The sequence below is a fragment of the Strix aluco genome, chromosome 1, assembly GCF_031877795.1.
Source record: "Strix aluco isolate bStrAlu1 chromosome 1, bStrAlu1.hap1, whole genome shotgun sequence".
In the NCBI taxonomy this organism is placed as follows: Eukaryota; Metazoa; Chordata; class Aves; order Strigiformes; family Strigidae; genus Strix; species Strix aluco.
Genome location: NC_133931.1, coordinates 101,849,890 through 101,873,289, shown reverse-complemented (window position 1 = coordinate 101,873,289; position 23,400 = coordinate 101,849,890). Strand labels below are relative to the sequence as shown.

Below are 23,400 nucleotides of genomic sequence, written 5' to 3'. Positions count from 1 at the left end.
TTGTCTACCGAAAATCCGATTAGTTTAAGCCAATATTTATCAGATCACTCTCCTTAAAACATTTTACTTCAATTTTAAGTTAGTTACACTAATTTGGATTGGACTGTCCTCCTCTAATGAAACTGCCAGGCCTTTCAGATGCTTTAATTCATTTCCAAAAACAGTGGAACCCCATAAAACAAGCAGAAAGAGGCTGCTAAATGTACGTGGGGTTCCAGTGCATTAAAACAAACTAATGTATCAAGTGACAGAACGTAATGAAAGCTTTTACAGGGGGAGGAATTCAGACTGAGGCCTGAGAGGACACATTGCAAACTGGGCAGCCAGCCATCTGTCTACCAGGATCTCCTTCGCATCCTGCTGGAAAAGCAGCTTCTGCATCAGAGGTCTGCCCAGCTCCCCACCGTCCACTTGAGACATTCCCAGCCGTCGTCATTTACTGACTCAGTGGGAACACACGTACCCTAATCTGAGCAGAGGATTGTGAAAGATCCTACAATTACTTTTTTTTCAATTATTATTATTTTCTTTTCCCAGGCTGACCTTATCATTTGTGAAGAACAGCACAAATGAGCAGATAGCCACAGAAAGTTTACTAGCTCTGAGTCAGCGACAGGCCCAGTCGTGTCAAAGCCCGGGCAACGTGTCTGTAAGAAAGCAGCTGGCAGTAAACAGGAGTCGCGCGCAGGGGAAATGACAGCCATCAGGGTGCAGCCGCTTCCTGCTCCCAGCTTTTGGCCTCTGCCAAAACAAAAACAATACTTAAATCTGAGCAAACATCCTCAGTGACAAAGGGGAAGGGTACGACTCATAACGGTATTGTTCACAAATATCCAGCTCACTCAGCATCCCAGTCCAAAAGAGGCTGACGTTGTATTTTCCACAGACAGATAAAATTACATAATTAATAATACAAGCACCGGGTATCGCATGCTCACCAGTATACACCACGACATGTTCTCCACACTAATTTTTGTGTGCGTTAGACTTGTTTTGGACAATCATCTACTCAGTAAAGCTTTGCAAATGCTTTTGCCTATGTTTGAGAGAGGGGCCCAAATAGCCAGATGAGAGGCACTGGGACTGAGACAAAAAGGGACTTGAGAAGGGATGGATGCATGGTATGATGGAACAGAAAATACCAGAAGGAAAGGTGAATACACAGAGAGCAGGTGAAGATGGGAGATAGCCAGAGCTGTCCTAGAAAACAGAATGATGAATATCAGGGATCCCATAATACCTCCATGAATTTCTCATTCATTTTCTACTCATGATTACATTTATGTACCTTGAGTGTAGATCAGTCGTATTGCGGATTTATCTTTGTCATTGCACAAAGCATACCTGCTGTCCTCCCTCTAAGCTTTTGTGTGAACCTACACAGTCAGCCCAGGGACACTCTCTCCCTTGCAAAGGTACGGTTTCCAGCAAAATCTGGATGAAGTTCTGTACCTTGTCCAATCTTCCTCTTTACCTGAGGACACTGAATGGATTTTATCCATGAATCTTAGATTTTTTTTATCTCCTCATGGGAGACTTTAGGGTGCTTGTAAGTAAAAGGTGCTGGCAGAAATGCAATGCATTCATGCAGTGTGCTTTCTAGTCAAACCTGCCTGAGCACTGACCTGACAAATGGGGAAAACATACAGAAAAAAAATATTTCTTGCATTTCTTCCTCTCTCTCAGCTCCCTTCCACCCTTCATGCCCCTCCACATTGAGATGCACATCACTACTGCCAGAGCAGCGCAAAAATGTATGCAGCTACAGCACCGGCCTTTTACAATTGTCTGAGCCAAAGGTATTAATCATCAACTGGGATTTGAAAATCATAACCAGGAGACAGCAGTCGCGACAGCTCTACAGCATAATGACAAAATATGCAGAGCAACATGGAAGAGGAGAACGTGTTCTCTGTCTTTTAGTCTCTGTGCAATTGAGAGGCATGTTAATAAGCATGTTCATTTGAATGGCTTTTATTGTAACAATAATTTTCTTGCTCTGCTGGATTTTTTTATTATATTCCTTGGAGTAATAATATTAATCAAGGCACTGCTACATGGCACTGTCAAAGAAAAAGCACATCCTGAGTGAGCCTACCTATAATGGAACCACTAGTGAATGCTTCAAGATATAAGACGGCTCATGAGATCACACACACCCACGCATGCATGTGCACACACACACTTATTTTAACATACCTGATCAAATAGAACTGACATGGTGGAGGAGAGTAACTACTACTTTACTTAAAGGTTTATATCAACATTTAATGCAAACAGTTGAATAACAGGACTCTCCATAAGGTAAGCTTCCTTTAAATAATACACGGGCTAGAAAGATTATACTTAACTGAAGATGTACGTGCTGGGTTTTTAGTCACTTTGTGTGACTGCAGTAAAGGTAAATTTTCAGCAGGACTTCTTTCGAGCCTGTGTGTGTGCACAGAGCATATGCGTGAGCTTTCACTTCAAATGCAGCTACAAGATCTTGTAGAAACGGTATTACAATTTCAGTCCCTACATCTGCACCCAGAAGCACTCTTTGGCCAGCAACAGTTCTGCAGGCTTGCACTGCCTGCAGTAGTGTCCACACACCCCAACACTTATGCACACGCTTGAAATTTTCAAAGTTTGGATGAAATACACAAATGAGAGAAGCTGGCCTTTGGAAACACAAGCCACAGCTCGCAGCACACAAGCCCGAAAGGCTGGTGTTATCCTGAGCCCACCGGCCGGAGCCCCGGGGTGGCTGCCGGGTGTTCATCCCTGCCGCTGCCTGTGCCTCCGCTGGAGCAAGTGCCGGAGGAGTGACCTGGGAGAGTTCAGCGCCGGGAACAGCTCTGGCAGCCTCACCCTGTCCTCGCTTTACCCCTCGGGCTTGCCAGCGATGATGACAGCTTTGCTAGCTTTGAACTGTCTGACGGAGCACGAGGGCTGATTTCAGCTGGCTCCTGTGCAAGGCAGAGCGCGCCGTGCCTGCACCACAAAAATCTATGGGAGCTCAGCTATTGACTTCAAGGGCTGCAGGACCAAGTCCCTTGGAGCGACTCCTTGTATAACCAACTCAAGAAACAGTTTGTGGTTTCCTTTAAGAGCCATTAGAGAGCTTTACATAGTTTTATGTCTAGAACTTAAAATACTGGTATCTAAGACAAACCCAAACCTTAATCACAGAATACATTTGATATTTGTCCATGGTTAAAATTTGCTAAATTAAACTTTCCCGACAAACAGAACAAATATTATGCAGCACAATAACACTCAGCTGAAGACAGCATATATGCCTCCCAGCAGAGCAAAACATACATCTTATAAATGAACGGCCTCTTGAGAGATGCAAATACTTTAATTCCACATAGTCTTCCAAACAGTTGTTTCAACATGAGCTCTTTTATGGGTTATTTCATACTTACAGGGGTCACAGTACTGCTTACTGATTAAAGGCAGGGAGTCAACTTTTTATTTCTTAATTTCTATTTCGTTCCAGCTCTGCTTATTCCAGGCCAATGCATTTGGCATTAGAAGCTGTGACAATAATTTCTCGTATGTGCACACAGTTGCAGTTCTTTTCTCTATATCATACTCTTATAGCTACTTGGAAAAAAAGAAGTAGTAGCTTATTGATTGAATGTCACTTGTTCCAAAGCCATCACTACTGGATAAAAATAAAAACCCCAAACCCTAGGCACCTTCATTTTAGCATCTGGAAAACATGTGAGTCAGGAAGTTTTGACATATTCCAGAAACGATAAACAAACACTGCCAACTTCTTTCACTGGCCTACAGTAAAAGCCAGCAAAGACAAAAAAAAAAAGCCCTGCTTTATATCCCAACTATCCCATGTAACTCAGGCTGTGAATATTTAATAGTAAGCAAAACTGTACCTCTACATCGATACTTTTGCACAGTAATAACTATCTCCAATCAAATATCTCTTATTTGTCATATATATTTGTAAAATACTAATTACATATACAACAGCTCAAAGTTTAAAACTGCAGCTGCCCATAATGCATACAAAACTGAGGGCTAAATGTGCTCCAAAGTAACAGGATAGTTTTCAAGATTCTGCCTGCCACTTTGGCCCTCTCTACTTGGAAAGATGCCTATGTGAGGATAAAGGGCCTTAGCTCTGCCTAGAGATATTTTGCAAGGGAATGATAAGCCTTAGGATTTGTTTTTCTCTTTTTAAAACACTATTTTAAACTTCAAAATATTTTTTTCTTCTTCTGAGAGCAGTTTGTTTGGACTGTTTGGTTTGGTTTTTTCTTCTCCTGCCTGAAACAGTAAAATCGTAATTTCTTGAAACTCTTCTTCAGTAACTGCAATACCCAAGTAGAAAAGCCTCACTGTAACCTTTTGCTATCTCACTGTTAAAAACAGAGGTGGTACGTTGTTGTGGTTGGGCTTTTTAAAATGTTATTTTATTTATTCTTCTATTGTTGTGTTCAAGATGCAATGCCTGATTGGTGCAGGAAGAACTTGTGAGACATGCTGCTAAATCCATACAGGCAACCACAGCTAGGTAGACCTGGAGCATTCAGTTTAAGTACTGGTGGTGATGGCGATAGTGGTGTTGATGTAGTTCAATTTCTATGTATTTAATGCCATACAAACCATTTAGCAACCTTCAAGTTTTATTACATGTACATTGCCATGATATTTAAATGCTGCATGAAAAGAGGGAGCACAGTAAACAAGGTAAATGGCCGTAAGTTAGGAGCAGAAGTTCATCTCTGGTAAGGGAAACACAGCTGTACTAATCACCTCTTGTGAGGACCACAATAGCACATCAGCCTGGGGACTGCCACCTTGTCTTTAGACAGTATCTCACAGATATTAGGCAGAAGAAAGTGATATTGGACACTTTGTGAAAACTGTGCTGGGATACAAACATCACCCCACACTGCAAAAGGCAGGTCGGACAGCTGCTGTGGTGGCCTATCCATGCCGCTCCTCCATGGAGACCTTCAGAATCACTCTTTAATTGTACAGATTCAGCTTTGCTTCCAACATCACCCAGAACAGAAAGTACAAATATGAACAAAGCCTCAATTTTTCTGTTTTCTTAAGCACTTTATATATCTAGTGTCAACAAAAACATGCCAGTTAGCAGACGCATGCACCTACATCTTTAGACATGCCGTATCTCTTCCATGTTAGATTTAAATCAGAATAAAACACTGTCCGAGTGGAAATAAATATTGGAATAAATCAAGCCAGGTATAAACGTTATCTATATGCTGACTAACCAAGGTGTGCAGGCTTACCATTTCAGCCACTCCCCCTTGGCTGAGGGCACCCCTGTAACAGCCCAACCCCACAGCATGCCAAGCAAGCCTTGGCATGGGCCCAGCCTCACAGGTCTACGTTTCTTGGCTGACTGAAATTCGATGTGCACTTGTCTTAAGAGGATAGAGAGGACCTAAGAAGCAGGGTTAAATGGCTGCAGCATTTGGATATATAACTGAAGACTTGGTTTACCCAGTCCCAAGTGGCAGTGGAACAATTTCTGTTCTGGCAGCAACGTGAGGGCAATGCCTGCTGCCAACAGCTGCCTGCAGCCATCCCACAAGGGCCGGCTGAGCCCCACAGCTCCTCTTGCAGAAGACAGACAACAGGTAATTAAGCAAGGTAACCACAGGGTTTCAAGATGCAAGCCCCCACCTCATTACACTTATGGAATGCAGGTATGGTGTTGTCTCAGTATGTCGTTTATACATCGCAATAGTTGGCCCATGACGTTTCCATTCCTTTAAAAAGCAGTTGTCTGCAGACTGTGTTAAGTGGCCTCATGACTATGGCAGTAAGTGACTGCAAGTAGAAATCTTTGTACAATCCACTTCAGAAAAAGAAGTCCCATTTTGCACCTAGAGACATTGGCCCGAACAATCCAGGCAAGAAAATGCCCTCTTTTCATCACCAACTATAGTTGCCAGACAGGAAAAAAAAAAAAAATATTGAAGAAGTGATGTCACGAGAAAGCAATTAGAAAAAGAAAAATCAACACAAACTCAACAACTATGGTCTAGCTCTGGCAAAAGTTGTCTTCTGCTTTTCTGCCCCAGTTCTAAAAACTTACTTTACAAACACAAATGTTTGTTGAAAGTGTCTGGCCTCAGCCAGCAGGTATCTTCTGCAGTTATTCACAGGAAGTTTTTACAGCACCCTTTGTACCATTGACCTTGGTCTGAAAAAAAATATAGACCATACACATCCAAGTAGGCTATAAACTGTGCTAACCAACTTCACAGCTTTTATATCATATTAGTCTCCCTTATACAGTTTAAAGCCCCTCTAAGGAATTTATCCCCATGAATATACTTGTGCAACACACAGAAAGATTTGTCTCAAGAAGCATTTGGTTTTTCAGTCACCTTGCAAGTTCCCTACATGTCAGTTCAGCAGTGTGACATCCAAAGATGAGTAAAATAAAAATCCTGGTATTTTAACAATAATAAATTTAGGAATTATACTGACTAATATATTGTTTTCTCAGGCCTATCGATTTATAACACATGAACACCACAATAATCTGATGTGTTCACAGAGATTCCTTAGACGTATGGAATACTCCATTGGTAGGGAGATTATATGAACAGACATAAGATTTCAACTGAATTTAATTTTATGAGCTCTGCTTTCACATCACATACCTACAAAATCCCTGTTCAAGGTCAATTGTTCCACAAGCATATGCAGTAAATATGATTTTTTAAAAAATTTGTTGGGGCCCCTTTCTAAAGAAAGCTAAATTGCCCTGATTTTGCTGGGGATGGGAGGGGACAATGAAGCTTCCATGAAAGAAGTCTCACTAAAGATAGCAGAGCTGAGCTTAACAAACTCTCTTTTCAAAATTAATATAATAATAACCCAGTCCACCTCTGAATTCAGCAGTTCCAATACACATGTACGCACCTTATTAAGTGCAAGTCTGGGTTTAATTATGCCCAATTGGATCTTATTTAGTTTTAAGATTTGACAACTAACCCTTTTCTGATGGGAGTACTTTTATAGCAGATGATCTTTTTTCTATTTTCCAAACAGCCTGGATCATTAAGTAAATGTAAATTATACAACCATAAGTAGCAGAAAGAAACAAAAAGTCAGTAACGGTAAATGTACATCAGAGCAGAAATTAAATCTATCCAATTCTATACTTCAGATGTAAATAGACAGTGATTATTCCAATAGCTGTAAGTACAAGCCTTCTGTTATCATAGATACCGTTACTGAATTATATTGCACATAATGAATTCATGTGCATAGACATATTTATCAATTCTTGATGAACTCCCAAAGAAGGCAAATAGAAAATAACAGAGGTAACACGTGAACAATTCATAAACAGAAAACGGTATGTTAAGTTCACATACCAGTTAAACTGTAAGACTACAAACTTGCTAACACAAAACATAGCTTGAAAAGAGTATCGTAATCACGTTGCATGGCTCCGATTTTTACAAATGGTGTTGCTGGGGAAAAGAACTGAGGCAATTTTCCAGGGTTACCTGGGATGGATACCTACCTACAGTCAAATCCTGTTATAATACACACTTTAGTATCACTAATCAACTCAGAAAGTTAACTCAGGAAAAGGTAATGTGGAGCAGGGTCATCGCAAACCTTTTTCCAAGAGAAGCCACAGACTGAGAGGAAAAAGTGCCCTGGCCTGCCTGCAATGAACTTCCAAGTAGCTGGGACTTCGTGCAGAGTTGACCTTCCTGTAGAGTTCATCACACGTTTACTCTGAATTACTACACTTATTTTGCAGCAATAGGCTTAATGCTTTCCACTTAACTTAGGACTTTTGAGTCTATTTACAAACACAAAGAGTTATACTGAAATGCTTTTTTACTTTTTTTTTTTATTATTATTATTTTGACATAAAATAAGTGGGTTTCTGTTGTCTGTGTTTGAACAAGAAGAGTATGTGGTTTGCAGACCACTCTGGTGGAGGTGTATTGCTGTACCAGGCGACATGTTGACAGAACATTACTTTACACAAGGAATAGCAGAATTCCACATCGAAACAAAAATCTGGGGCTGCCAAACAAATCATTAACACAATGTCAAGAGTCAGGGCAACAGGTTACCCTGTTTCAATCCCAGGGAGGAGGAAGTCTGTACTGTGAAAAACTATAATTTATCAGATAAAGGCATAGTAAGAGATAATGGCAAGAAACTTCACTAAAGACATTGAAACTGCAATTAAAGCATGACTTCTTAATGTAAAATGCAACTTAAGAACTGCCAGAAAAGCCTAACAAGAGTTTCCAGATCACTTTGGTTGATAAATGAACTTCAGACAAAAACTGTGGGATTTAATTTAATGCAGGAATTATTTAAATTCTCTTTTATAGACAAATCAGCCTTTTCAGAATTAACTTCCTTAGCTTAAAACACATGTAAAACAACATGCAAAATTTCTTTCTAATCTGTAGCTTTAATCAAAGATGAAGTAGTGGGGCTGCTGCTGAGGTGGTATGTCTTTAAATCTTTGGTGCTGATGTAAAAGTATGTGTTCACCGGTCTGATGTTTTTAATAATTGTCAGCACAGTGTCATTGGACTTATATACATCTTAATGAGAAATTACTAAAACAGGAACTGTGCTTCTGCTTCTTAATCTGTTGTACTCGCATCAAAGCCAAACCCTATATAAACAGGAAACTGGAATCAGCCCCATAATGTATTACCCACAGGACGGATGATGTAAAGGAGACTGGACAGACAAACAGAACTACAGCCACTTTTGCCTCTTCACTTATAAAATAGTAATTCCCCAGCAGATCATTATCCTTCATGAAGACAAGAACTATAAAGTTCCCCAGGATAGCCTGATAAAGTTAAATAGCTGTATCTAAGACCAAGTCTCAGCCATACTAAACTACACCCAAGTTTCAGCCTTGTTCAAAGATTAAAGGCAAAACTGTCAGAAGAATCTGAAGTCCCATTTCTAAACCTACTCAGAATCACAGAATCAACTAGGTTGGAAAGGACCTTGAAGATCATCTAGTCCAACCATTAACCTAACACTGACAGTTCCCATCTGCACCATATCCCTCAGCACGAAGTCGACCCTACTCTTAAACACCTCCAGGGATGGGGACTCCACCACTGCCCTGGGCAATCCATTCCACTGCCTAATAACCCGTTCTGTAAAGAAATACTTCCTGACATCTAGTCTAAACCTTCCCTGGCGCAACTTGAGGCCATTCCCTCTTGTCCTATCGCTTATTACTTGGTTAAAGAGGCTCATCCCCAGCTCTCTGCAGCCTCCTTTCAGGTAGTTGTAGAGGGCGATGAGGTCTCCCCTCAGCCTCCTCTTCTCCAGACTAAACAACCCCAGTTCCCTCAGCCACTCCTCGTACGACATGTGCTCCAGACCCTTCAACAGCTTCGTTGCCCTTCTCTAGACACGCTCGAGTAATTCAATGTCCTTTTTGTAGTGAGGGGCCCAAAACTGAACACAGGAATTGAGGTGCGGCCTCACCAGTGCCGAGTACAGGGGTAAGACAAGGTAAGACAAGGGTACTCAACTCCATCAACTTTAATTTTGATACCTGTCATCCAACATCATGTATTTGCTTTTGAAAATTTAATCTCTGGCCTTCTAGCTGTCCAGTAAAGTCACTGCAAAATGAGTGTCTGCAAACAGCTAATTAGTGTGACCAAAAAAGGGAATCTTGTAAGCACTCATCTCTCACTTTTTTTTAATTTGCTAATAGGAACACAGTTGCAATTTTTTTTAGAAGGAACAACACACTTCAGTTGTGGTTTGAAAAAAAGCCTACAGGAAAATACCATGCAAGACAGAGCATAATGCCCTCAATTTTAAACTACGTGTTATTGGGCCTATTGGACTGTCAACAGAGTGTAATGTGTATCTGCCATCAATATTTAAAGTAATCTTCCAGAGTACCAACAGAATTTACTTGAGGATGCCAGTGAAGATATCAGAAGCTTCTTATTATAACAAATACGACAATTACTGGAAAGGAGAGTAAGTTCTGCAAACGCCATGCTGGGGACTGTCAGGGGCAGAGATGCAACAGAGAATGTGTGCTGAACTCCAGTCCTGAGGTCTTCCCTCCAGGTCAAAGAGTCCTGATTTCTAAGGACACGAACATTCAATTCAAAGTGGGGAGAAAAGAAGCCCCAAAAACATAACACTTTCCTTTTATAAGATAAACTTTATGGTATAAATAAAAAATAATACATAGCACTGTTAATAGGGCTCTGCAGTTACCAGCATGTGAATTTCAAAAGATTACAGATGTGCTGTTGTGACTGAGACTAACTGAGCATCTAGTCAGGTGGTAGTATCTTTCACCAACTGACAAAGTCAGATTAGAGCAAAAAACCTCAAAGGAGCTTACAGGCACAAGAACTTCTCCCGAAGTATCAAACACTGAATTCTATGGATATGGTGTGCTGGTTGTCAAGAAGTGAGATTTTCTTTGCTTCACAATACAGTGAGGTTTTCAGTTGCTCTACAACTGCTTCTCCCTGTTTCAGCTGATTAATCTGTAGTTTAAAAATAATGAAGAAGCAAAGTCTTTAATTTTAACTAAAGATTGAGAAGAAATACATTGGTTAGATCTTTAGCTTTCAGTTCCTAGGTGTCTACATGGGAGTACCACATTGTTTTAGAGTATTTTAAAGTTAGGATTATTTTTCCACTCTTCATTTACTACAGTGTATTTTAACCTATTTATAAATTTAGTATTTTACCAGCAACTTCATAAATTGGTCAAGTTTTATTTGCTTAATGAACTCATGTATACATATATAATTTTAAATTACAGGCTTCATCCAGTTGTACACCTTGATGCACGCTTAAGGATGTGTTAAAATCTGTCCTTATACAAGGCAGTGCTTGAATTTCGCAAAGCCCAAGCTTACATTTCCTGATTATAATACCAACATGGGCTACAAGTTAAAAATAATGCTGCCAGGGAATGAAATCTTCTCTTTTATGCTAGTTTTAGAAAGCCTAATGATCCAGGAGTTTCAAGCCTACTTTCCTTTATAGGAAATGTGGAATAGATACAAATCAAAGAGCCATGATACTCAGCATAAACCTTGCACTCACAGCTCCAAGTCAACACAACATCAGCTAGTAAAGGATATTCCTTCCAACCAATAAAACATACTTTGGCAATAAAATTTAGTAGGAAGCTGCAGCATCTTCCTTACCTCTACTCCAAATTAAGTGAGGGCTACCACTTTATTTACATGCTTATGCTACTTGGTCAGACACAGAGTCCTGCTCACAAACAGCTTCAGCTGTAAGTTGTAGCACACACCACAGGCTGGAGAGAAAGAAAACTGAGGAAGGCAAGGGCTCCTCCAAGCATCTCCACCTGCCTTTGAACTATCTTTATCAGGAGGCTAATTTGTCTTTTTCTTTCTTTTCATAGTAAGACACATTGATCCAGCCTTAATTCCAGCGTCCTCAGATTTCCATGGGTTGCATTGCTCAAAGGTTTTAGGGTGAGTCTCGATAATGGAAGATTAAATAATGCCAAGACATGTTCAGTTGCATGACAGAGGAGGGCAGGAATAAACTCTATTTTGTGTCTTTTCTTAAGCACATACAAAATGTTTCCTCAGTATTTTACTTACACATTTGTTTTAATCACACTTATTTCAAAATGTGTGTAAAAAATGAGTAGAAATGTATTCCTTAACCTTGTCAATACAATAATAAAAGTAAAGAAACAAGCCAAGCCAGGTTATAGAGAACAGAATATGAAGGAATGGAATATTTGATGCAAAACTTATCTGAAGGCTTAAGAATTTTATATAGGTTTACTGCTTTATTTTCTCTTGCCGTGACACTTACACACATCTGTATCCTACATTTTCTCAGAGTGCTGACCAGCCACTTAGAAATACATTGTTATTAGGTACTTGGGCTCAGCTCAAATTACTGGATCTCCTCCAGGGACAGGACAGTATCTCAGACATATGGGTAACCATATGGTTTATTATTGACTCAAATATCCTTTGGTTTTGCTCCTGTAAGATTTTAAGTTTAATGGAAAACCCCTAAGTGCTTCCACTTCACAATTTCTATAATATCGTCCAGTCACAGCAGACTGTCTTTTACTTTACTCGCTGCCTGTTACATTTGTATCTCATTTCTTATCTCTCCTAGTATTAACTAATTAACTCATCATGATGGAAAAGCCAAAAGCAATTTAACTGACCAAAATCCCTTACTCACCCAGTTTAACAGGTTATCTGTGTGTAAAAGAGCTCTTCTTCAGCCCTAGAAATCAGAACTTTTCTAGTGTCGTGTAACACCTATGAATGCCTTCCTACTTCACGAATCTGGAAGAGGAGGTGGCTATTAAAAACATGCTCTTCTAGGACCACAGCAGGATGTGCTTTCCACTGTTCATATCAATAATGCTCTATGAGTAGCAAGTGTATTCAAATAGTTTTCTTTGAAGGAAAAAAGAGGCATTTTTTTCAGCTGCTCTTGCTCTTGTTTTGTTGGTTATTACTGTTATTCAATAACAATGCATTTGCACTCGTATTGATCAAAATACCCCAATTCTCAGATCTTAACATACATTATAATTTGATTTGTAAAGGGCTATCAGCATGACATATACCACACTAGGCAAGATTCCTTCTTTTCAGTATATCAAATATTATAAATCAACAACAGTTACGAAACTGCCCTCAGGGTTTAAGGTATTTTACTGTCAAGATCCAGCTCTCAGAAGCATAATCAGCCTTCGGTAAGAACCAGTGTCATCTGCTTCATTTTCTCTCCTAATGCCTGTTTTGTATCCCCCACATAATTACAGAAGCCTTTAAGTATCATTCAAAGGAACACAGAGGGGGACAGAAATATCCTCTGTAAGAAATTAATTCCAGGTTGAAGTAGCAGTATTTTGTACCGATGTAAAAGTGCCACTAAATACTGAGGAATACATTATTACCATATCAATTTTGGTAAGAATACAAAATCTGTCTGTAGTATGTATAGCAGTATGCTGTTCCATAATAAATATATGTGCATGCTAGGTATGTATAATTAATGAAAACAGACTGTGCACTGTGAATAATACAGTTACCAAGACACAATAAGCACAGAACAATTTTCCAGGAAATTTTTGTAACGGTATCTTTTGGAAGCAAGCAAATTCATTTTTCGATTTAAGCCTCAGTCAGTACATTTACAGCAGTAATTCACCTGCATAAGTCTCAGTTTTATGACTTCCCACTTACCAACACAGCTCTAAAAGAACAGACTGAGCTCTTCTTCTGGCTGACACATGGGGAACAAATTTATTCATTAGAATATGAATCATAAAAAAAGACAGGTTGATGTGCTAATGGCAGGCTGAGCATCAAAGGACGGAGTTAAAGGTCTTCTCTTATTTGTATACAAGTCAATGTGGAATAGTGCCATAGGCTTTGTCTAGACTAAGATTTAAAAGTGAACTGTTAACATGTCTTAGCTAACACATATGCTAAAAGTCTTTTATGGTTGTACATGTATACTTCGATGCATCTTAAGCTGATCAAAATGTAGCATGTTGGGAAATGAATCTTAATCAAGGTAAGGAGATGTACACTAGGGTGATGCAAACCAGAATTCTAAAATGCATTAGTCAGAACTCGATAGCTGAAGGGTTTTTTCTGTGTCTCAAGTCATCAGCTAGAAAAAGCTATGAGGAGAAAGTTAAATTAAGTACTGTTTATGCAAATGATAAGCTAGAATCCCCAGTTTTATTTACATCAAAGTTAAATCCATAAGGCATCAGCCATGCCATGTTAACTTAAGCTACAATGCTCCCATTATCGCTAAAGTAATCCCATCCAGAAAGAATAGGAAATAAAACCAACTTCAATTCTATATTTGAAGCTAAAGTATACTAAGTCAAGAAAACCAACAAAACTCTTTCCACAGTTTGATAGCTCTTTTAACAAGCAAGTATGAAGTATTAAGAACGAAGTAACTTCACTGGCCCAGAAGAGTGATCTGCACTCTTCGAAAGCCAAAGGAATCATTTAAAAATACTAAAGCATCACATACTAACCATATTTCACTTTCCTGTATTAAAATCACAACCATGAGCTTTTTTGGGTAACAATGACCTGTTCTTTATGAGTTTCCTGTCAAGTAATGGTACAAGGATGGGTACTACTTGCAAGACAGTTAAGCAGTAATGAGCAAAATATTGTGGCGGACACATAAGAATGCAGAGCAGAGTTAAATCCGGGTAGAATACACAACTAAGCTAAAATGATTTGACAGATAATGACTTTATGTTCATTACCATTGTTTTCCATTGAGAATTAGTTATCCAACCAACCAAAAAGAATTATTTTCGTTACACACACATATGTATATGTATATGTCTCAAAACACTGGCTTTAAAAACAAGAAAAATGCTACCAGCAGCCACACCAACACATCTTTAAAATTGTGGCTGAATTTTCACCTCTTATCAATGCAGCTGTGTTATTTACTTATATCCTGCAAATCTATTAAATAAGCTATCAGTTGCATTTCTAGTATATACCCTTGGAGTGAGATGTTAGTTTACAGTGACTCAGGCAGTAGTGGGACAATTAAAAAGTGGAGGACTTCTTTCAAGAAAAGAGCCTTTTTGGTGGCACATGAGTTACAAAGAAATGCTAACGTGTTCTTCAGTGCTGACACAGCAAACAACCAAGCACAAATAATTCTTCATGTCTGAAGGTGAAAAAGGAATGCAACACCATTCTCTGGGTGGGAAGGCACATTTATTATTTCAATATGGAATTTATGCTGGTTGATAGATGTAGACCAAGAGGAGAAAAATCAATAGAGTCTTGCATGTATTCAGTTTGAGCAATGTGGATTTCACTTAAAACAAGGACAGAAAAGTGAGAAAACCTGGATTTTTATTTTTAGTATTTTAACAGTAACAGGTTATTATGAGTTTTACTCACGGAAGTTAACCAATTAACTAAAGGATGTCATCAACCAGAATCAGGATGGGAAAATATATGGTAAGGCAACTTCCCTTCTGTAAATAACTTTTACTCATTCATCTTTTATTCATTCATTTTATAACATGACCTACAGTCAGTACAAGTTTACTAGCAGGATGCATTAAGGAAAAGAAAAATACATTACATTTCCTAGCCATTGTCCATAACTTTACCTTTTCCCTATAAAGAATGAGGTAATGAAAACTCAATAAGGTTTATGAGACTCCCCTTGCAAATTCAGAACAGCAAAAATCTGCCTTTCTTATTGGCTTATACATAGCGTAATTTTTTTGCTAAGGTTCTGGTCAACAAATATTATGTTTGTTCCAGGGGAGCACCAATGCAACTTGTCTCGAGAGCTACTGCTGTGTTCCTTGGAAGATTCAGAACATGGGTAGAAAAATGTCAAGGGGGAAACCTTGCCTAAACCTAGGCCAGATAGTAAAACTCCCCAGGGGAAAATCGTATTTATTAAGTCACTCCTCTTGTTCAGTAAAGGTTAGCAAGCATTTCAACGATTTTCCTCTTGGGTCAAATAAAGCTGAAAGTGAGTGGATGTGATACCACCTGACAGGCCTTGATTTTTAGCTGGAAGCTACAGTACTATTTTGGACTCCTAGTTCTGGATCTTGGTTTACAATAACAAAACAACATCTCCATGCCTATTTTGTCAAACAAGCTAAGAACAGTTATTTTATTTCCAGAGTATGACAGAAGTTTTTTGTTCAATGTCCCATCACTGTGTGTGAATCTAGAGCAGGCTGGCAATAACAAGTGTTTAATCACAATGGCTGCAACTGTGGGATACTGCAGAAAATTGCTTCTGATCAAGCTTTAAAAGAACCAAAACCTCTACTTATTTTCTTTCAGCCTTATGAAAGTGCATTCCTTTGAGAGGCTCATTGTGTTCCTCTTAAGGAAAATAAATCCACTGTATTTACCGAGAGATGCATTCCGCAGATGATCTAGCATCTTATTAAGATGATTCTACCTCATATTGTTCTGGCACACAGGCTCTCACAAACAACATTTTCAATACTCTGCTTTTCAGATCTCATCACAATCCTAAACTAGGTCACCTGGAATGACAGTATGGTACATAAACAAACAGATGAGATCCAACTTCTCCCTTTCTTATGTACCTGATATTTAGAGGTATTTTCCCTGCAAATGGAAGTTTAGGAACAAACAACAAATGTTTTAGATGACCCTTTACCAACAGCTAGTTCCTCAAATCAAGCTCAGGTAGATAACGAGTGACAGTGACTGCCAGTCGAGGGCTGTTCAATGGGTTTTGCAACACCAAACTTCTCATTTCTAGCGGACCAGGGCACGGATTTGCACCTCAGGGGGTTGAGGGGGCTGAGGCTGGAATGGCTCTGGCATGTGAGCCATCTCTGCACCCCGAGACAGGGAAGCTCCAGGTCAGGGCTGAGGTCATTCCTGTCGGGGCGGCAGGCAGCAAGATCTATTCTTAGCACATTAGCTGACATTTGGTAAAACCATAGCAAATACAAGGGATTTTGTGAATACTTTGCCAAGAGGCCAAGAGCCACGTCATCCTGATAACTCATATTACAGCTACAGCTTACCTCATGTTAGTTACTGCATGTTAGCTAAGATGTAGTAAAAAATACATTCATCGTCTGGTGAAGGCAAGACAGCTGAAAATTAATGATAAGGCAAACTCACTATGACATTGGCCATATTTAATTAATTTTAGGAATAAACAGATGAACCAGACTAACATTTCAAGGGACATCAAACTAATGTTAATGTTGATCAATCCATAAAAATGCAACCTCTTAACAGTTGGCATCTTAGAAAAAAATATGGGATTTTATATTGCTTTGATATTTTGCTTTCTAAAAGACACCCAAAAAATTACTTTAAATGGACAGCTGTTATCCCCAAAGGTATTTATTTTAGCTATCTCACTCTTGCTACTCAGGCAAACCCTGAGGGAGAGGAAGAGGGACAGGAAAAAAAAAAAAAGATAAAGGAAAAAACAACTAGAAGCAAAGTAAGCGATAAAATATTGAACCTCCAATCCAAGACTACAGCATAAAATTGCCAAATATGAAATTAAATTAGTGCCAGACACTGTTGGAATCATCAACACAACTTAAATTCTAAGTTCAGGTTCTGATACATGGTCTTTGAATCAAAAAAATAACTGATTTGAATTCCCTGGTCTCCACCTGTTGTAAACAGTTGCAAAACACAAACCATTTTCTTTACACCTATAGCTTCTGCCGAGTTCAGTAGTTCAAAAAGTCTCATTATTGCAGCAGATAAGACAGAATTATGACTCTGTGCTTGACATAGTGGAGTGCCTCATTACACACTGTCACAGACATCACAGGATGCACCAGAGATTTCTTTGTCAAGGAGAAATAATGAGCTGTCCTGGGTCCACAGTGTCTTTTATAGCCTCCCAGATGTTTGCATTTATTTATTTATTTATTGCACTTAAAACGTCCCCCAAACCTGTATCAACTAAGTAATGAAAAATAAACCTTTATCAGCATAAACCCGATAAAGATCAAAATACCAAGATTGCTGACAGGGCATGGTAATGGAAATAATCTGTTTATTCAGCATTCTGTTTTGATAATATGGGATGCACTCAGATTCCTTCCACAATTCCCTCCTCATTAACATCCTGTCCAGTTTGCCACAGGCCATGACGTAGTCTCCAATAATAGTTTTGGCATATGTTTCCTAAGGAAAGGCCCGGCCACCCTTCTGTTGAGCGGATGTCGATTGTGTTAATGTTGAAGATGCTTATGCACCGCCTCCTGCTGGGTCCGAGCCTCAGTGTTCATGTGACCTGTCACTATCACTTAATACCAACCACCAAACATCATACACAGATCTCCTCTACAAATGGGCAATGCATGTATGTGCGTGTCTATGCATATATACATGCACACACACCAGGCATGCACTTGAAGCACAGAGCAGAAATGCACTGTATATTACGGTGGAAAAAAAAAAAAATCACTATCATCCCCTGAAATCTTAAAGGAAGGGCAAAAAATACCTCAGGGGAAAGGCAAGCTCTTCCAGTCCCATCATCACAGAGCCTCGTGTACAGTGGCCAGTGTTACACTTGCTTCTTCTTCCCCTCCCCACCCCCGCCTTTTTTTTCCCCCAAGAGATATGCAGAAGTAGCATGGCTGTCATTTTAATGCAAAACCGTAACAAAGTCTTCAGCAGTGAGAAGACAAAATGAGTTCCCAAATGCATGAGATGCACTGGTTGGAGTGCTGATCCTCAATAAACAGGATAACCAGAGATAAACAGCCAAACCTTCCTTTTTGGCCACTTCTACATCAGGAAATTAAACAGTACCAAGAAGCAATCCCCAACAGTAGACTTTAATTGTCTCTGCAGTTGAGTTATTAGACAAGTCCTTGGCACAGTTTTGGCACAGGCTTGCCAACACTCTCCCTGGCACCACAGGGGAAAAACACAGCCCAGGGATAAATCCTATATGACAGTTGGATGTGGCCACCTTCTTTTGGAGAGTAAGAGTTATATGATATGGTCATGGGCTGTCCGTATCCTCAGTGCCAGAGGATACTCCCAGGCACATTTAACTTCTTAATACAGACACAGCCTTTCTGTCCACTGTCAAAGCAAACCTCTGGTTTAATACAGGTACCAGATCTCTCTCAAATATGGAATAAGATAATAGTACCACTATTTCTGACTAGAATTTCACAACTTTCCCTACCAGGTGAAACAAACTATGTCTTAGCTCCATCATACAGCCCTGCAAGGAACATCCAACTGGACAGTATGTAGAAAAGCAAGAATTTGCCATATCCAGTGCATTCCTTACCCAACATTCTCAAAAGATGAAGTATTAACAGCAAAACCGACCCTGGAAACAACATGTAGAGGAATACAAAGACATCAAATGCACAATATCAAGCCTATGTCCTTCTCATTTAAAAGTAAGTATGGGTAGATAAGCATATACACATACATGCAACTTAAATACCTCAGCATTCACAACATTGTAGAAACTTTTGAGTTGTTGTCCATGCCTATGTAGTGACAGATAATGGACTTCTGCAGGGCCTAAAATCTCACTGGGGGAAAAGAAGATTGATTTTTAAGGTCCTAAAGCAGCGTCTAGAGGATGGAGTTCCCATCTGCTTTCATGCTGGGATTGGGATTTCTGGAACCTGTTCACCCACAGTGCACACTTCCCCTGATGACACCCAGTTGAGGAGAAGCCAGAGTTTTACTGTGCGACTATGTCTCCTGTGCACTGCTGAACCAGAAGATGCAGCAAGCCAGAGGTAGAAATTACAGAAAGTCAACAAAGAGCAGCCTAGACTTTATTTTCTAGAGGTAAGCAAAAGGAGTGAAAAATGGGACAGTTGAAGTATGCTTCAGGATTCCACATTTTTCCGAGCAGAAAAAAACCAGTACAATTTCTCACAGAAATCCAACTCTTAACTACTCCATGGCTGTGTGCTTTCAAATCCGTAACTTTGAATTCTCATCTCCAATAAATACATGGTTATCTGTTTCCACAGGCCAAAAAAGGAGGTGACTTGACTGTCTCCTTCCGAAATTCTTCCTAAAGAGTTGCATATCTTCACATTCTCTTATTAAAGCAATTAAACAATTCAATAGGGCAACATATACTAGGTAAAAGTGCCAATATTGATATTGCTTCCCAATCTACAATCTTAACCTGTGTTTACAATGATTTAGTGCAGCATCAATACTAAACACAGTCAAAGGACATCCCTCTGATGTTCCTTTCTTTGCTCATCATCCTTTTCTCACCTTGCCCTTCACATGGCAGGTGAATTTGCATCAGAAAACTTATTTTGACAGAGACATGGCAAGGGTTATAATCTGGCACAAAACCTTCTCAGAAAAAGCAGCAGGATAGGCATTTCTTCCTAGTACTATCCATCTTAAGATTGCAGGGTGCTAAGGGCTACTGATTTTGTTTTGTTTTTCCTAAAGCCACATTTCATATATTCCCATGTTCGGCAACACCCTTGTGATCTGCTGACCTTTCTTAAAATGGCCATAGAATATCCCCAAAGTGAAGCCCTTTTGAATGAAAATGGTTGTTCCCTCATATCTATAATTTAGAAAGGAAACAAGAGAACACAGGCAGGAAGGAAAGTATGGGGAGATACAGAAGCAAAAATGAGAAAACTATAAGTAGAGAGTCTATGTATAAATTCTAGACCAGAGCAAAAACTCCTTATTTCAAAATATGCCACTCACAAAACTACATGTATTTTAAAGGGCAATATTCACCTGCTCTTTGCAATACTGGACTGTAAGGAATTAGAATTAGGAAATACGTTTTAGATACAATACAATATATGCTGAGAAGCCAACAAAGGAAAATATTACAGTGAGTTAGCTGCAAAGCATGCTAAAGATCTGACCTCCTTCCCCCTTCATGCATGTTGCAACATCTGTAAGGTGGTACAGAAAACTCAAGGCATAAAGCCAGGCATGAGAAATGTCACTCACCAATGTCTGTTTTGGTTACATTTCCCATCACCAAGCAGACAGGAAACGTTCTCAGGCTCACAAAGAGGCAAACAGAAGCCAGAGCTAAAAGTAGACTCTTTTTTTTTTTTTTCTTTTTTCCCCCCTGCACACTATTGCTCTGAAAGAACGGAAGCCATATGGGGATTGGGTTATTATTCAGTTCCTTACTGCCTTCAGGTGGCTCCAAATTAAAAAGATTGTCAGCAGATGTACCCATCTACTCTACCTCTTCTTCATATGGCATGCTACAACATTATTACATCTATGCCCATCAGCACACTCCAGACAAAGGTATGTTGGCATTTCACTATCCAACCTTTTTTTTCTCCCTCTTCAGAAACTCACAGGTCAATAGCTGAGCTAAAAAAAAAAAAAAAAGAATCACTCTGGACTTCATCACCACAATCATCTTAGGTTTTTTTAAGGAATGATCCAAAGGAGTTTCCGATTTATTTTTTTTTAAGCTGCTGCACCTGGAATGCAGCAGTTGTGGCATGGATATCTCTCCCCAAGAGCTTTGTCATCTCCCACATCACCCGTCTCTGCTGTAACCACTGCAGTAGCATGCTTGTCTTTTCTTGTCCCCAGGGTCATCAAATGCATTTTCAATTCCATGGGTCTTAACATCCCACTAATCTTAAAGGAATTTTCAAAGGAAGCAGTCACTAAAATGAACAACTGTTCCAGGTTTTGAAGTTTAATTACATCTAGCCCAGCATCTTCTTTTTCACACTTCAGACTGTAGGTGAAATTACTGCTCAGGGAGCAGGCTGTCACTAGCAGTGAACTGCTTACATGAACAAATAGACACATGCAATAAACATGCTGAATTTAATTTATAATAATGATTAGCACTCTCTCCCATTTTGCTTTTTATTTGTGGATAGCTAGACAACAAGAGAAAGAGATGTTGTTTGCAAACAAAGTTTTCATATCAGATATGTGCACAGAAAACCACCACAGACCTCTTCAAATATATATTTTATATATATATATAAAATATGTGATATTCAAAATATCTGAAAGACACAGAATAGTTGATGATGCAAGCCTGATCTCCCGTAGCACTTATTGGCAATTCATACCCACTTTACAACATGAAAAAATTATGTAGAAAATTATGCATGTAATATTTCAAACTCATGAACTTTTTGGGTTACTTATGTCTTCATAACCTTGCATGTTGATTTGCAACTACTGTGATTTGCAAGAGCAGTAAAATAAATGTAAAAACAACCCTGCAAAATACATCCAGAACACTAACTTCAGGACACCCCAATATAAGCATTCCTCTGTTCGCTCACAGAAATACAGAGATTCGTCACCAATAACTGCTATGACTGAAAACTAGCTGAAATTTTTTAAAAAAACCTCCCATGTGTATATTTGAATTATTTGATGTTTTCTTAATATAAATAATGAAATTTTTTTCTACCTTCTATTTGTTTTCTAGCTGTGCCTCAGTGCAAACACTTTAGAATATTTTTTCCTTCTACCATAACAACAAAATTCTTTTCTTTGTACAAAAAGAAAGAAAAGTAGTAAAGATTACATCAGATGTTGTTCATTACACAATATAATCAGAACTATGCTACAGTGAAGTGAAGATGAAGGCTCAATTTGGGAATGCAGTAAAAGAACCTTTCAGCTGTGAATATTGAGGCAGCTTCCTCTTGAATTACTACTCCTGTTATTTTTGCAGTTGCTTGTGAACTATCCAGAATTTGCTGCTGAACACAAACTAGAGAAGACTTCAGAAATATTAAAATACTATTTTTAACTACATGAAAAACAACTTAGATACAAAAAATCATGTCAATATTTCCAAGATGGACTGGTTGTTCTTATCCATTCAAATCAACTTTGAAACATTTTCCAGGCTCTATTATCCAGTCCCCAATGTTGAAGCATCCTTAAAAATCACTCAGTGCAATTGAAGAAGGTCTACATTCTCCGGCAGAAGTGTCCTTATACTAATAAGAGCTCTGAATTGATTTGGAAGGTATTATCCAAGTCAACATGCACGTTGTAGTAACACAGGCTTAGTTCATGGTAGCATTACGTGAAATTAGACCAGGGCCCCGGAATGCACATATGCACTCAGGTTTCCCCACATGTGTGAATGCATTCAGATACCTTTTTTCTAAAATCCTCTTAGAGGACTTCAACAATTCATTTAAAAGGCTTGTTGAGATTTTCTGGTTTTCAATACACTTCCATCTCCCTAGTGATTATAATCGGCCTCAAAACCTACAGCAATACCTGTAGCATTCTTAAATTCCACTCACCAACTGCAAGCTTTTTATCCTAACAAGAAGTAAAAAGAACAGGTACCTAGATTTTGTGCCTGGGTTGGAAATTTTCAAGATAATTTCCAAACATATTTTAATGCTAACAAGATATTAATACATATCTAGATATCTGCATGTTAATATTGCGACTACGGTTTATAGGAATATGCTTCTAATATTCTATTTTAAACTCATAAAAATACATTCTTATTGCTATATTCCTTGTCTATCTTTGTACAGCATTTCCTTTCTAAATGGTCATTGTCATTAAAAATAAATTATACTGCAACATGTCTGCCTTTTAAGGACAACCATTTATTTGTTCACACACTTCTATATCATGCACTCCTTAAAGTGAGACTAGAAAAGAAAAGGTAGCATGCTTCAATTTTATCATGTCATTATTTACTAATTAATAAAATGCTCCCTCTGGATGCAAACACAACTTTATGCAGTCATTTTTCACTTTAAATCAGAAGCACTACTACAGTATAAACTGAACAGTTCTACACAAAGATAAAGACAAGCTGCATTTTGTGCCACAGTATGAAATGCGATTA

The 23,400-nt window shown here is 38.9% G+C and overlaps 1 long non-coding RNA gene across 1 annotated transcript in view; it reads right to left on the bottom strand.

Annotated features, from left to right (window-relative positions):
* LOC141933623 (uncharacterized) overlaps positions 1-23,400 on the bottom strand; it is a 261,845-nt gene that overhangs the window by 18,542 nt on the left and 219,903 nt on the right. The window lies entirely within an intron of this gene.